This window comes from Thalassophryne amazonica, chromosome 8 (genome assembly GCF_902500255.1).
Source record: "Thalassophryne amazonica chromosome 8, fThaAma1.1, whole genome shotgun sequence".
Taxonomy (NCBI): Eukaryota; Metazoa; Chordata; class Actinopteri; order Batrachoidiformes; family Batrachoididae; genus Thalassophryne; species Thalassophryne amazonica.
Window position 1 is genome coordinate 46383390 of NC_047110.1, and position 13598 is coordinate 46396987.

General features: G+C 41.9%; 1 protein-coding gene across 1 annotated transcript in view; it reads right to left on the reverse strand.

Moving 5' to 3' along the window:
* Nucleotides 1-13598, reverse strand: part of LOC117515519 (PDZ domain-containing RING finger protein 4-like) — a 640352-nt gene that overhangs the window by 322884 nt on the left and 303870 nt on the right. The window lies entirely within an intron of this gene.

Genomic DNA, 13598 nt, shown 5'->3' on the forward strand with positions numbered 1-13598 from the left:
TATGTTAAAAATACATGGATGACACAAAAAAGTTAAAGCACTTATTTCCATTGTATTCCATTAAAAATCAAATGACAAAACAGAAGTAAAAATAAAATAATAATAACGATTATTAGTGTGTATGTTGAGCTGTCTCGGATCTGCTCTCTGCTCTGCTCCCCCTCCCCTCCTGTCTCTCCAGTTGTTGCGTCATTAAGCTGATTTGGAACACCTGTCAGCACTCATCAAGCAACAGTATTTAAACCCTGGTTCTGCCACTCCACAGGAAACTCAGTTCTACCTGCATGGCATCCAGCCTTAGCTTCTCCAGTCTGTCTGTCTTATTGCTCATGTTTGATTCCAGTATTTTCTAACAAGCCTTTTTCCCGTGTTTCCAGTAACTTCATCTCCAGTGTGCTCTGATGCGGCCACCTGGTCCTGGCTCCAGACACCATTCGTTCTGGGAACTCTGCAACAGCTTTGGGTCCGGATGGTGTCTGCTCCTCCCAGTGCCTCGCTCCACGGATTAGTACATTTATCATTTACCATTTCTTTTTCAATAAATTGTTATTCCATTTATCTCTGGTTGTTGACTCCCTGCATTTTGAGTCCTAAACTGTTTTCTGGTTTGCATCACAACAGTGTACATGATAACAAGAACCTAAACAATTTATGAACACATTAAGACAATAAATTAACATTAAGAAAATTACATAATTAACAGGAAATCAAAGGGTTGTTCTTCAAAAAAAGGTATGTCCAAGCCATTCCAATTCATTATAGAATCTTTGCACTTTGAAACTTTGATTACCACCCTTAAAAAATGTCAGCTACCTATTTTATAAACATGTCCCAATTTAGAGCCCATGGATCCCCATGGGCAACACACTAGTATATTTTATAATTGCCTTGGCGCTAGCTTGCCATTGGGTGCAATGTCAAGGTGCTGACATCGAAACTAACATGACATTTGTGCCTCAATTGTGAACAACCGCGTTTATAATGTGCTTAAAAATTACATATTTCAAGTTAAAAGTCCTACCGCACATCTTCACGTACATTTACAAGTTGCCTGAAAAATAGTATAATTATGCGTGTTACTTTTGAGTTTTTCTTTGGAGAGACCAACTCATTAACTAACTAACATATAACAGACACACATTAGGTGGGGCCATAGAGGATTATGATATAGACTGTTACTACTTGCAGTCAATGGCTTCCTGCAGTCTGGAATGCATGGACATCAAAAAATTCTTGGGTTCCTTGTTGGGAAAGTGTAGTGACACGGACCCACAACAGGGGGCGCAAATGAACGGTCAATAGATGAGCCAAAAAGTAACAATTTAATGTTGTGAATGTGCACAACGAACATACAGACAATCACAGAATATCATAACAGTCAATACACAGAGGTGACGTGTGGGCAGGCTCGAGGATAGAAGACGTCTGTCCTGAGAAGAGCCGGAACCACACGATTTCCGCCGCCCCAGAACCTGGTGAATACTGGAGCCGCCAAGTCCTGAATTCCCAGGTGATCACCGTCCCCGACTGTCGGATCTGGTACTGCCGGCGAAGAACAAAGACAGTCAAGTGTGGGTGTGTGTACACCCAGTAACAACAACGGTGGGAATGCCACCTCCACCTCTCATTCAATATGTTGCAGCAGTCTCAGCTGAAAAGTAGCGCCGTCTTGCACAGCCTCCTCACAAACGACCGGTTCTCCTGCAAATTCTCACAATAACAGAGTTACAAATCTCACAAAAAGGCTGAGAGCATTACCTCCTATGAAGTATGATATCTCGGCAACAAGGTAGAGATGACGTCTGGTCTTTATGGAGTGAGATGATGTTGAGTAGATGGGTGACAGCTGTCAAGAGGTAATGAGCGACAGCTGTCACCCCCGGCTGTGTCCATGGCGGCAGCGCCCTCTCGTGCCTGAAGCCCGCACTTCAGGCAGGGCGCCCTCTGGTGGTGGGCCAGCAGTACCTCCTCTTCTGGCGGCCCACACAACATTCCTCTCTGGAGATAGTTCACCGCATCTTCCTTCCATTGTTGCTTGTTTATGGGCCTTTCTGCTTTCAGTTTTGTCTTCAGAAAGTGAAAAGTGTGCTCAGTCGGGTTGCGATCAGCTAATTGACTTGGCCATTGAAGAAATTATTGGCTTTGAGAAGGTCTTGGGTCGCTTTGGCGGTATGTTGTGGGCCATTAGAGATGTACGTACATTATGAAAGGCCATTGTATTGGTTTGGCAGCATTTGGCTGATTACGTCACTGTGCACCTCCAAGTGCTGTGGATTTCTTGTTTGTGCAGTCTTTGGAATATGCTGTGTTAAATTGAAGGAAAGTCTTTCTTATACCTGAGGATGAGTTTAAAACTTCTAGCCAAACGACAATGTTCCAGAATGAGAGTGGCTGCAGATCTGCTGGTAATAACAGACCTGCAGGTGGTTTACATGCCTTCTTTTTCAACAAACAGATTAGTCTGAAATTATGATAATACCCAGAGGCCAGAAATCTTATTTTCCCTCCTTGTGATAAGAAAACAAGAGCAGACAACAACCGAAAAGAAAAGAGAGGGAGAGGGGGGTGTGTGTCTGTGTGTTTTCACATGCTGTGTGGCATGCTGGAGTGTTGGCATACCAATTTAAGGGACTGGATCAGATAGACGCTGATGGTAATGTTTCAATGTGGCCTCCAACAAATACAGCTCAGTATCCTCTATCACAATAGAGTCTAATGTGTTTGCATCCATTTGGCACCTCATATTGGTCTATTTAATTGCTGCTCGCACAAAAGCTCTTGATAACACACCTGAATAAAGGGATCATCTGGTTATCTGCACTGAGCGAAAAGAGGGGAAAAAAGGAGGTAAGAATGAATGAAGGCTGCAGTTAGTGAGTAAAGTCTGTAGGTTTGGATGTCATTTAAAAAACAACCTGAGGTGACATGACCTGATCCTGTGGATTCATATGCTAATGGTGATCTCATGCACATGCAGTACATACACACACTGTCCAAATACACACACATTCTGACCATTACCTTCCATTCTTTTGTGCTTTGTTTGCACACACAGGTTCTCTTTCTTTGAGGAGAGTGACACTGCGATCACATTATGCTGTGCATACTTTGAAGAATGTCCACAAAAGACAAAGAAAAGACAATTTCACAAACCAGTGATTGCAAGCACTCGATTGTTTCCTGTCTGCTGGATCTGACACAACAACTAGAAACACAAGTCAAGGAGGATTAGGTTTTTCTCAAAGAAACTTCAATGAGGAAAATCCTTTGGTTATAAGATTCACAGAATATTAAACTGAAATATAAAAGTGTAATTTTCCACATATACAAATTGCAAATCAACAATGGTGTTATAATTTCTGGAAATCCAAGAGTGATAGACACGGTGTGTCTTCTCTCATTAAACTGTTCATAATGATCTTTCTGTCAAGGCTAAAGGTCAAGACCTGCAGACAAGTGGAACGGGGGATTCAACAAATGATATTCATCATTACTTACTAAACTGGCCATAGTTGTTATCAAGGAAGCATTTGGCAGATTATATTAGAATTTACTGCTACTTCATGAATGTAGTCGCCCATTTTCACTTACTGCCACATGAGAACGTGTAATAAGACGACAAAACCTATGTGAGACAAGGTAACAAAGAATGGAACTGGTTTAGCCTCCAATCAGCTCTCCGAGGTTACATCATGACATCTGATGGCCCAAACAGCCAGGCTTGTTATGCCATTTCTTTGCAATAAGATACGATAAACTTTATTGATCCCACAATGGGGAAAATCACTTGCTGCGGCAGCAGAAGTCGTACAGTAGGTATCCCAGCTAACACGGAACGTCCTTGCAACGTTGCTGGGAGGCTACATTTTCGTTGCACAATTGGGAACGTTCTGTCCACCTCCTGGCAACTTCCATCAGGAACGTTTACTTGTTACAGTTTTTGGACGTTTCTTTGGAACGCTGTACTTACGTTGAGGGGACGTTCTATTAACTACTATATATAATTCACCAGCCTTATCAATCAATATATAGATTGATCGCATGGGGGGGGAGACTCCCGCGGTTCATTCTATCTGCGCATGCGCAGGGTCAAGAGGTCGTGAGGAGCTACAGTGGAGAGTGACGCGAGCGTATAATGGCGGAGGAAAAAGATCCCAAACTTATCATTTTCATCCAGAGTGGGACGAAGATTATTTTTTCGTTTATTCAAATGGCAAATCCATCTGACTTATCTGCAATGCAAACGTGGCATTACCGAAGAAAGGGAATTTGGAGAGGCGTTTTAAGACGATCGACAAGAGCTATGATGCTAGCTTCCCGGCTAAAAGCCGGCTTGCAGCACAACAGGCCGTTTTCCCCCGGACAAATACCACCAGTAAGGCTGCAACCACATCTTCTTATCGTGCCAGCCGTGTTCTGGCAAAAAGAAAGAAATCATTCAAGGATGGTGAAATTGTGAAAGAAGCTTTCATGGAACCTGCGGATGTGCTCTTTGCCGATTTTAAAAATCAGAATGAGATTGTGTCTGCAGGATGTGCAGCTCTCAAGAAAGTCTGTTATACGACGATGCGAGTTAATGGCGGAGGATATTGATCGGCAACTGAGGAATGATATTGAGGTATGTGAGTGTTTTTCTCTGCAATTCGATGAATCCACTGATACTGTGGACGTGGCTCAGCTATGTGTTTTTATTAGAATGTTTTTTGACAACATGAATGTAAAAGAAGAACTGCTGAGCATTTTACCTTTGAAAGGCCACACGAGAGGCACAGATATGTTTCAGGTTTTTATGGAATTTGTTAATAAGAGCCAGCTGCCCCTCTACAAACTCATTTCTATAACCGAGCTGCCAGCTCGATGCCATCTTCATTATGTATTTATACAAACAACCATGTCATCAGATTTCATTACATAAGAGGCCTATTAACTGATCGAGTAGTTCTGTTGTTTATATACGTGTTCCTGCTTTCAGCAGCATTGTAGCTGTTTCATGTATACTAAACTTGAAGCAACTTTGTAACAGATGGTACGCAGCAACGACTCGACAGACTGGAGTCAAAGGTGGACCGCATACTACAACTACTGTGAGGAATCAGGCTGCTGAAGAAGCTGACTGCATTGGAGATAATGCAGGCCAGATTTAAAACAACGGAGGAGCTGGACCAATTCAGCAAAACACTGGAGGACCAGGAGTTTAGGAGGACAGTGGTAAATTATTGTTCCTAACACTTTTGCAGAAGTGGTTATTTTCATAAAAGTTGCATATTGCCATTGCACACATACTTCTTTTTACTCTGTCATAGGTGAATCTGCTGAAACAGCTATCTGGATCAATGCTGAACTCCTTTGCCAGGACGATGCTCGGTGAAATTGGGATGTGGCGGTTGTGGGTTGGCGTCAGCCTCAAAGGATGGAAAGGGAAGAAAGCCCTGCAGCCTCTCACTCTCTAGAGTTTTGAAGAGTAAGTTATCAAGGTGTCTCACTGCATCATTTAATTTTAGTTAGCAATTAAAAAGAATTTTATCGTTTCTCCAGTTAAAAAAGAGGAAAATACAAGACCGTTTTTTATTTTGTTTTTGTGACAGAAGCCTTCAGCAACAAGATGGAAATTTTACCAGATGCTATCGATGATGCGTTAACTGAAACACTGCACCATGCAGCAAAGAGGGTAAGTAGTTAAACTTTTATGGCATCAGCAACTCACAGGTGACTTGTACTAGCACCATGGCCACACCTAGTCATTCCCTTCAATCAAATCCCGGTCCAGTGTTGACTGTTTCAAGAGTAAAGACCGTGACCAGCTCACATGCACCCCAGCTCTTTGGAGCAATCTCTCTCTCTCAATCCGTTCCTCACATTCTGTGCCAGTTTTAGCATAATACTAATTTCCATCCGTAGTCTCCAGACATAAAATATAAAACATAGAGCATTTAACAAGCATAAAAACATTGATAATTTTACAATATAATACACTGTCATATTTTAATATAACCCAGAGCCATATAAAGGAGGAGTTAATCTGTTCCGGTCAAGATGGAGGTTAAAATGCTGTTGTCTCAATATAAAGTGCAGGAAAGTACTGAGGTAGAATTCAGTTGTAGGTGTGTACAGGTACAGTCAGTTTTATTATAAGATGCTGAATTAAAGTGCTTTGTCGCAATAGTAAAGTGCTCGATACAGCTGCCATATCTCTTTAAAATGCTGGTGTGCATAAGCTTACCTATGTGTTGTTGTGTGCGTGTATATGAAAGTATATTGCTTTCGCATGTCTTTAACTTAATGATTGTTGTGTGGCTGGGGGGGCCTGGCTGCCTTTTGTTTCTGTTTTCTGTCCTGTCTTTTGTTTTTCCTTCCAGGTGGCTTGCATTTGGGACTGAGTGGCTGTGTAGCTGAGTTTATCAGGACCTCACCCTGATCACCTGAGGCTGATCACCTGCGGCTCGTCAGGACTCACAGCTGTGGTGCATCTACAATGGATTGGAACATGGTGGCATTTAAGACTGGAGTACACAGTGTGTATTTGCCAGAGACTCGACCTTGTGACCAGACGGGTGAGATCGTCGTCTCGGGAGCCATCTCATCATCAGTGGATGCAGAGAACGTCCAGGTTTGATGCATGGTCTGTGAAAGAGGAGGGGGTGAGGTCTCACGCTCGTCAGCACACTTCCTGAGGTACGTTAGATTTTGTGACTAACATTTATACAGTCAGTAAATGTGGTGTCCCTCACACCTTATTATATTGAGCTGTATGTTGGTCGTGTAATCAGCTTCCACTGCAGTGGAGTTTTGTGAACTGGATGTTCCATGCCTGCAGGGTGGGAAGCTGATTAGTAATTAAGCCAGGAAGTGTTTGCTGTTTGTGCACCTTTGAGCGTTCTCTCTGTGTGTTGAGTGTGGACTCACATAATGATTCCTTCTTTCACAGACTCGGTTTGTCGCGGCCACCTGGGGGGTGTCGGCGGGGTCCTTGGGTCCGAATTGGTTCTGGCTCCGGACCGTTGGCGCTGCTGGGAGCGCACCGCAAATTCGCCACGCCAGACCGCGCACTTATTTGTTTGTATTTTTTCACATCACTGTTATGTTTATTAAACTCTGTTATCCTTTGTACCGTGCTCTGCTTATTTTATACTGGGTCCTTCAAACGCTGGTCGGTTCTCCGGGCTGCGTCCGACACATAACAATGATTACAGGTCTGGTTATCTTTCAGCCATGTTTTAAGCTGTGTCTTGAATAAAGCAAATGTGGGGCTGAACCTGATTGTCATTGGCAGAGTATTCCATGTACTACTTCCCCTAATAGAGAGTACATTTTGAGCAAAGACAGTTTTTCAAAATTTGATCTCGCAATCACACCTAGCGGAGGATCTGGTGTTAATTTCATTGTTACTTTTCCCGTTAATATAGTTCCTCAGAGGGGGTGGGGCCAAATTGTGTAGGGACCTGTACACAGCACAACACATTTTAAATAGCATGAAATTCTCAAAACTTAAACGCTTATATTTTTCTAAGATTGGACGGTGATGAGAAATCTGTTTTTTGTTTGTTTTTTTGTTTTTTTTTATGGCTTTTTTGTACAATTGTTCTACTGGTTTCAGTACAGTTGTTCCTGCAAAGGACCATGTTGTAATGCAATACTCTATATGTGACATGAAGTGTAAGTAAGATTTGGCCAGATCTATTGTAATAAACGTTCTTATCTGTTTAAAATTAGATCGATTGAAGTTTACAGTGTGATTTACCTTTTTGATATGTTTTTTGAATGTAAGATTTGGGTCTAATATCACTCAGAGATATTTGAATTGGTTCACAAGCACAGTTCTTCCCCTTCCAAGAAAACATGGGATCTGGCTAGCTTAATTGGTCTTTTGGTGAACATCATACATACAGTTTTTTGGTGTTCAGCAGAAGACAATTTTTATGTAGTCATTTGTGTATTTTACATAGTGCATTTGTGAGGTCTACAGATATTTTGTCACTCTTTCCCTGGGTAAAGATTACTGCGTCATCTGCATACATTTGCATATTTAGTTCAGAGCACACATCGGGGAGATCATTTCTATACAGAAAGAATAATAGAGGGGCTAATATTGAGCCTTGTGGAAGACCAACATAACTAGGGAGATATGAGGATGTGGCACCATTCACAACAACACGCTGCTTTCTGTTCGAAAGATAGGATTGAAACCATTGAATAGTATCCTCTGAAAAATTAAAATATGAATTGTAAAAATTGAGATATTGAATTAAGGATTTTGCATATTAATACATGGACTGGTTGAGCGCCCTTTACTTCATTGTGCTGAGGGGACTGGCACTATAGAAGTTATTGTATAGTATTTTTATGAATGGTTTTATATGGTATTGTATGAGGACGTCTGGAGTGGCAGAGAAGTATGTTAGGGTAGTGCAGGACATGTACAAGAATAGTGTGACAGCGGTGAGATGTGCAGTCGGGATGACAGACTCATTCAAGCTGGAGGTGGGATTACACCAAGGACCAGCTCTGAGTCCTTTCTTGTTTGCAGTGGTGATGGACAGGTTGACAGATGAGATCAGACAGGAGTCCCCATGGACTATGATGTTTGCAGATGACATTGTGATCTGTAGTGAGAGTAGAGAGCAAGTTGAGTCTAGTCTGGAGAAGTGGAGATATGCTTTGGAGAGAAGGGGAATGAAAGTCAGTAGAAGCAAGACTGAGTACATGTGTGTGAACGAGAGGGAGCCCAGTGGAATAGTGCAGTTACAAGGAGTAGAAGTGGTGAAAGTAGATGAGTTTAAATATTTGGGGTCAACTGTTCAAAGTAATGGAGAGTGTGGTAGAGAGGTGAAGAAGAGAGTGTAGGCAGGGTGGAGTGGGTGGAGAAGGTGGCAGGAGTAATTTGTGACTGAAGAATATCAGCAAGAGTGAAGGGGAAAGTTTACAAAACAGTACTGAGACCAGCTATGTTGTATGGTTTAGAGACAGTGGCACTAACAAAAAGACAGGAGGCAGAGCTGGAGGTGGCAGAGCTGAAGATGTTGAGATTCTCTTTGGGAGTGACAAGAATGGACAAGATTAGGAATGAACATATCAGAGGGACAACTCAGGTGGGACGGTTTGGAGACAAAGTCAGAGAGGCGAGATTGAGATGGTTTGGACATGTGCAGAGGAGGGACCCAGGGTATATAGGGAGAAGGATGCTGAGGATGGAGCCACCAGGCAGGAGGAGAAGAGAGAGACCAAAGAGGAGGTTCATGGATGTGCTGAGAGAGGACATGCAGGTGGTTGGTGTGACAGAGGAAGATACAGAGGACAGGGTGAGATGAAACGATGGATCTGCTGTGGCGACCCCTAACGGGAACAGCCGAAAGACAAAGAAAAAGATTATTATTTACACCTTCACACAATACTTGTCCCACACTGTAGTGGTTCTGACATGAGTAAATCTCTTTACAGTGACTGGGATTTCCATGAGGAAAGCCAGACACAGGATCATCATGCTAACTACACTGGAACTTTGGTGGAACAGATGAAGTGGGTAAATACTGGTTATAGTGTTGCATTAAGCAATACTAGGGCTCTGTATCATTTCTCAAAACTCAATGTGATATGATACATATCGCTGGATGTCCCATACTCGATATGCATCATGCTGTTGATATATTAACGTGCTTAATACTGTTTATCTAAATTGTATTTAAATGCATGCATAAACTGTAATGTGTGGTTTAGCTATTTAATAACTTAGTTATACTAATTAATGTATTTTCCATTTATATTTTATTTTGCACATTGTTTTACCTTTCTCCTATCCCAAATTGAATTTGATCTACACTCAACAAAACATACACATAGAGAAAATAAAATCCTAACATTTCATACAGCTGGAGGTGTTGGGAAAGTGTAGTGACACGGACCCACAACAGGGGGCGCAAATGAACGGTCAATAGATGAGCCAAAATATAACAATTTAATGTTGTGAATGTGCACAACGAACATACAGACAATCACAGAATATCATAACAGTCAATACACAGAGGTGACGTGTGGGCAGGCTCGAGGATAGAAGACGTCTGTCCTGAGAAGAGCCGGAACCACACGACTTCCGCCGCCCCAGAACCTGGTGAATACTGGAGCCGCCAAGTCCCGAATTCCCAGGTGATCACCGTCCCCGACTGTCGGATCTGGTACTGCTGGCGAAGAACAAAGACAGTCAAGTGTGGGTGTGTGTACACCCAGTAACAACAACGGTGGGAATGCCACCTCCACCTCTCACTCAACACGTTGCAGTGGTCTCAGAGGAAAAGGAGCGCCGTCATGCACAGCCTCCACCAAAACGACCAGTTCTCCTGCAAACACTCACAATCACAGATTTATAAATCTAAAAAAAAAAAGGCTGAGAGTAGTACCTCCTATGAAGTATGATATCTCGGCAACGAGGTGGAGATGACGTCTGGTCTTAATGGAGTGAGATGATGTTGAGTAGATGGGTGACAGCTGTCAAGAGGTAATGAGCGACAGCTGTCACCCCCGGCTGTGTCCATGGCGGCAGCGCCCTCTCGTGCCTGAAGCCCGCACTTCAGGCAGGGCGCCCTCTGGTGGTGGGCCAGCAGTACCTCCTCTTCTGGCGGCCCACACAACAGGAGGAGTTATTACCCAAGGCCATTCAAATATGGCCATCGGATATTAAAAAGGCTTTGCGTTCGTCCATCCTTCCGCCTGTCTGTCTGTCTCTGCTCAGTATAAATCCAGTCCTATTACCGCCATGGTCTTCAAATTCACAGGGAACATTCTTTGGACACAGACCTTGGACAAGTTCAAAGATTGCTAACGTTGACCTATTTTAATAGGTATTTTAAGAAATTACAAAGTCACATTCTATTTCCTATTTTTATGCTATGAATCATGCAAATCCTTTTTTTTTTTTTTTTTTTTGGCGGGGAGTGATAACAGCCAGACAGAGTAGAGCGGCACTGTAACGTCACTGGCTGGTCTATCTATGGCGCTCCAAAACCACTTCATTTGTGCCTAAATATAACAGGTTTCTCATATATTATGTAAAAGCTAATGAGAAATAAACTTCTAAAGTAACTTCTAACTACTTCTAATAACTTCTAAAGTTGAAAATGCTGTTTTTATAATCTGATTACACATATGGAGTAATTTACAAGACATCTTGCAGATGTCATTGTTCACGCACATCACATGCGGTCAAAGCTAATTTCCGCCGTTTTCAAAAGCTCATATATCTGCACATGCATGTCCTCCTGCAGACGCCATTAAAATGTAAATAAAATATTGTTTATGATTGGATGCTTATTTTCATTGTAGTCCTTGTGAAATTATCACGTGACAAAATAGAGGGGCTTGATTGAACAATTGTACAAATTGTAGATAAGACAATAGAATCTTAATAATTAATGTAAGTAATAATAAATAAATTTACAATAAATTTATTCTAACTCACTCTCTCTCTCTCTCTTTATATATATATATATATATATATATATATATATATATATATATATATATATATATATATATATATATATATATATATATACGAGGGCTGTCAATAAAGTAACGGTCCTTTTTATTTTTTTCAAAAACTATATGGATTTCATTCATATGTTTTTACGTCAGACATGCTTGAACCCTCGTGCGCATGCGTGACTTTTTCCACGCCTGTCGGTGACGTCATTCGCCTGTGAGCACTCCTTGTGGGAGGAGTCGTCCAGCCCCTCGTCGGAATTCCTTTGTCTGAGAAGTTGCTGAGAGACTGGCGCGTTGTTTGATCAAAATTTTTTCTAAACCTGTGAGACACATCGAAGTGGACACGGTTCGAAAAATTAAGCTGGTTTTCAGTGAAAATTTTAACGGCTGATGAGAGATTTTGAGGTGATACTGTCGCTTTAAGGACTTTTCACGGTGCGAGACGTCGCTCAGCGCTCTCAGCCGCCGTCATCAGCCTGTTCAAGCTGAAAACCTCCACATTTCAGGTTCTATTGATCCAGGACGTCGTGAGAGAACAGAGAAGTTTCAGAAGAAGTCGTTTTCAGCATTTTATCCGGATATTCCACTGTTAAAGGAGATTTTTTTAATGAAAGACGTGCGGACGGGTCCACGCGTCGGGACGCAGCCGACGCGGTGCGGCGGCACAGGAAAAACACCTCTGTTGAAAGCCTTAAGGACAAGTTGGAACATGTCCTGCCTGTTAAACAATTTCTCATATACTCACTCCACTGAAAGCCATCAAAAGCCGCCTGGATTTTACAAACGGTTATCTCACAGGTTTAGAAAAACTTTTGATCAAACAAAGCGCCAGTCTCTCAGCAACTTCTCAGCCAAAGGAATTCCGACGAGGGGCTGGAGGACTCCTCCCACAAGGAGTGCTCACAGGCGAATGACGTCACCGACAGGCGTGGAAAAACTCACGCATGCGCATGAGGGTTCAAGCATGTCTGACGTAAAAACATATGAATGAAATCCATATAGTTTTTGAAAAAAATAAAAAGGACCCTTACTTTATTGACAGCCCTCGTATATATATATCTCAGTCTTCGCTCTCAGACTGCAGGCTTACTTGTAGTTCCTAGGGTTTGTAAGAGTAGAATGGGAGGCAGAGCCTTCAGCTTTCAGGCTCCTCTCCTGTGGAACCAGCTCCCAATTCAGATCAGGGAGACAGACACTCTCTCTACTTTTAAGATTAGGCTTAAAACTTTCCTTTTTGCTAAAGCTTATAGTTAGGGCTGGATCAGGTGACCCTGAACCATCCCTTAGTTATGCTGCTATAGACGGAGACTGCTGGGGGGTTCCCATGATGCACTGTTTCTTTCTCTTTTTGCTCTGTATGCACCACTCTGCATTTAATCATTAGTGATCGATCTCTGCTCCCCTCCACAGCATGTCTTTTTCCTGGTTCTCTCCCTCAGCCCCAACCAGTCCCAGCAGAGGACTGCCCCTCCCTGAGCCTGGTTCTGCTGGAGGTTTCTTCCTGTTAGAAGGGAGTTTTTCCTTCCCACTGTAGCCAAGTGCTTGCTCACAGGGGGTCATTTTGACCGTTGGGGTTTTACATAGTTATTGTATGGCCTTGCCTTACAATATAAAGCGCCTTGGGGCAACTGTTTGTTGTGATTTGGCGCTATATAAAAAAAAATTGATTGATTGATTGATATATACACATACATATAAAGTATATATAGTTTGCACTTAGATATCAATTAACCAACAGCAAATTATAAAGAAGACAATGCTCATACAGCCCGTTATATTTTTCATTATCAATAAATCTGTTGATTATTTTATGGATTCTTTAAGTAGTTGTTTGGTCCATAAATTGACAGAAAAATGGTGAAAAATGCTGATCAGGGTTTTTAAGAGCCCAAAAAGACAGGGTCACATATTTTGTTTTAATCACAACCCAAAGTTCAGTTCAGTATTCATCTTACCGTCAGATCCAAATAAATAAATAAATAATACATTTAAGAAGCTGAAATCAGAAAATTTGTGAACTTTTAAAAAGAACCAAGAAACAATTCACCAGTTACCAAAATGATTGGTGATTAATTTAATAATCAATTACAAATTAATTAATTGATTAGTCATTAGGCACATGGATT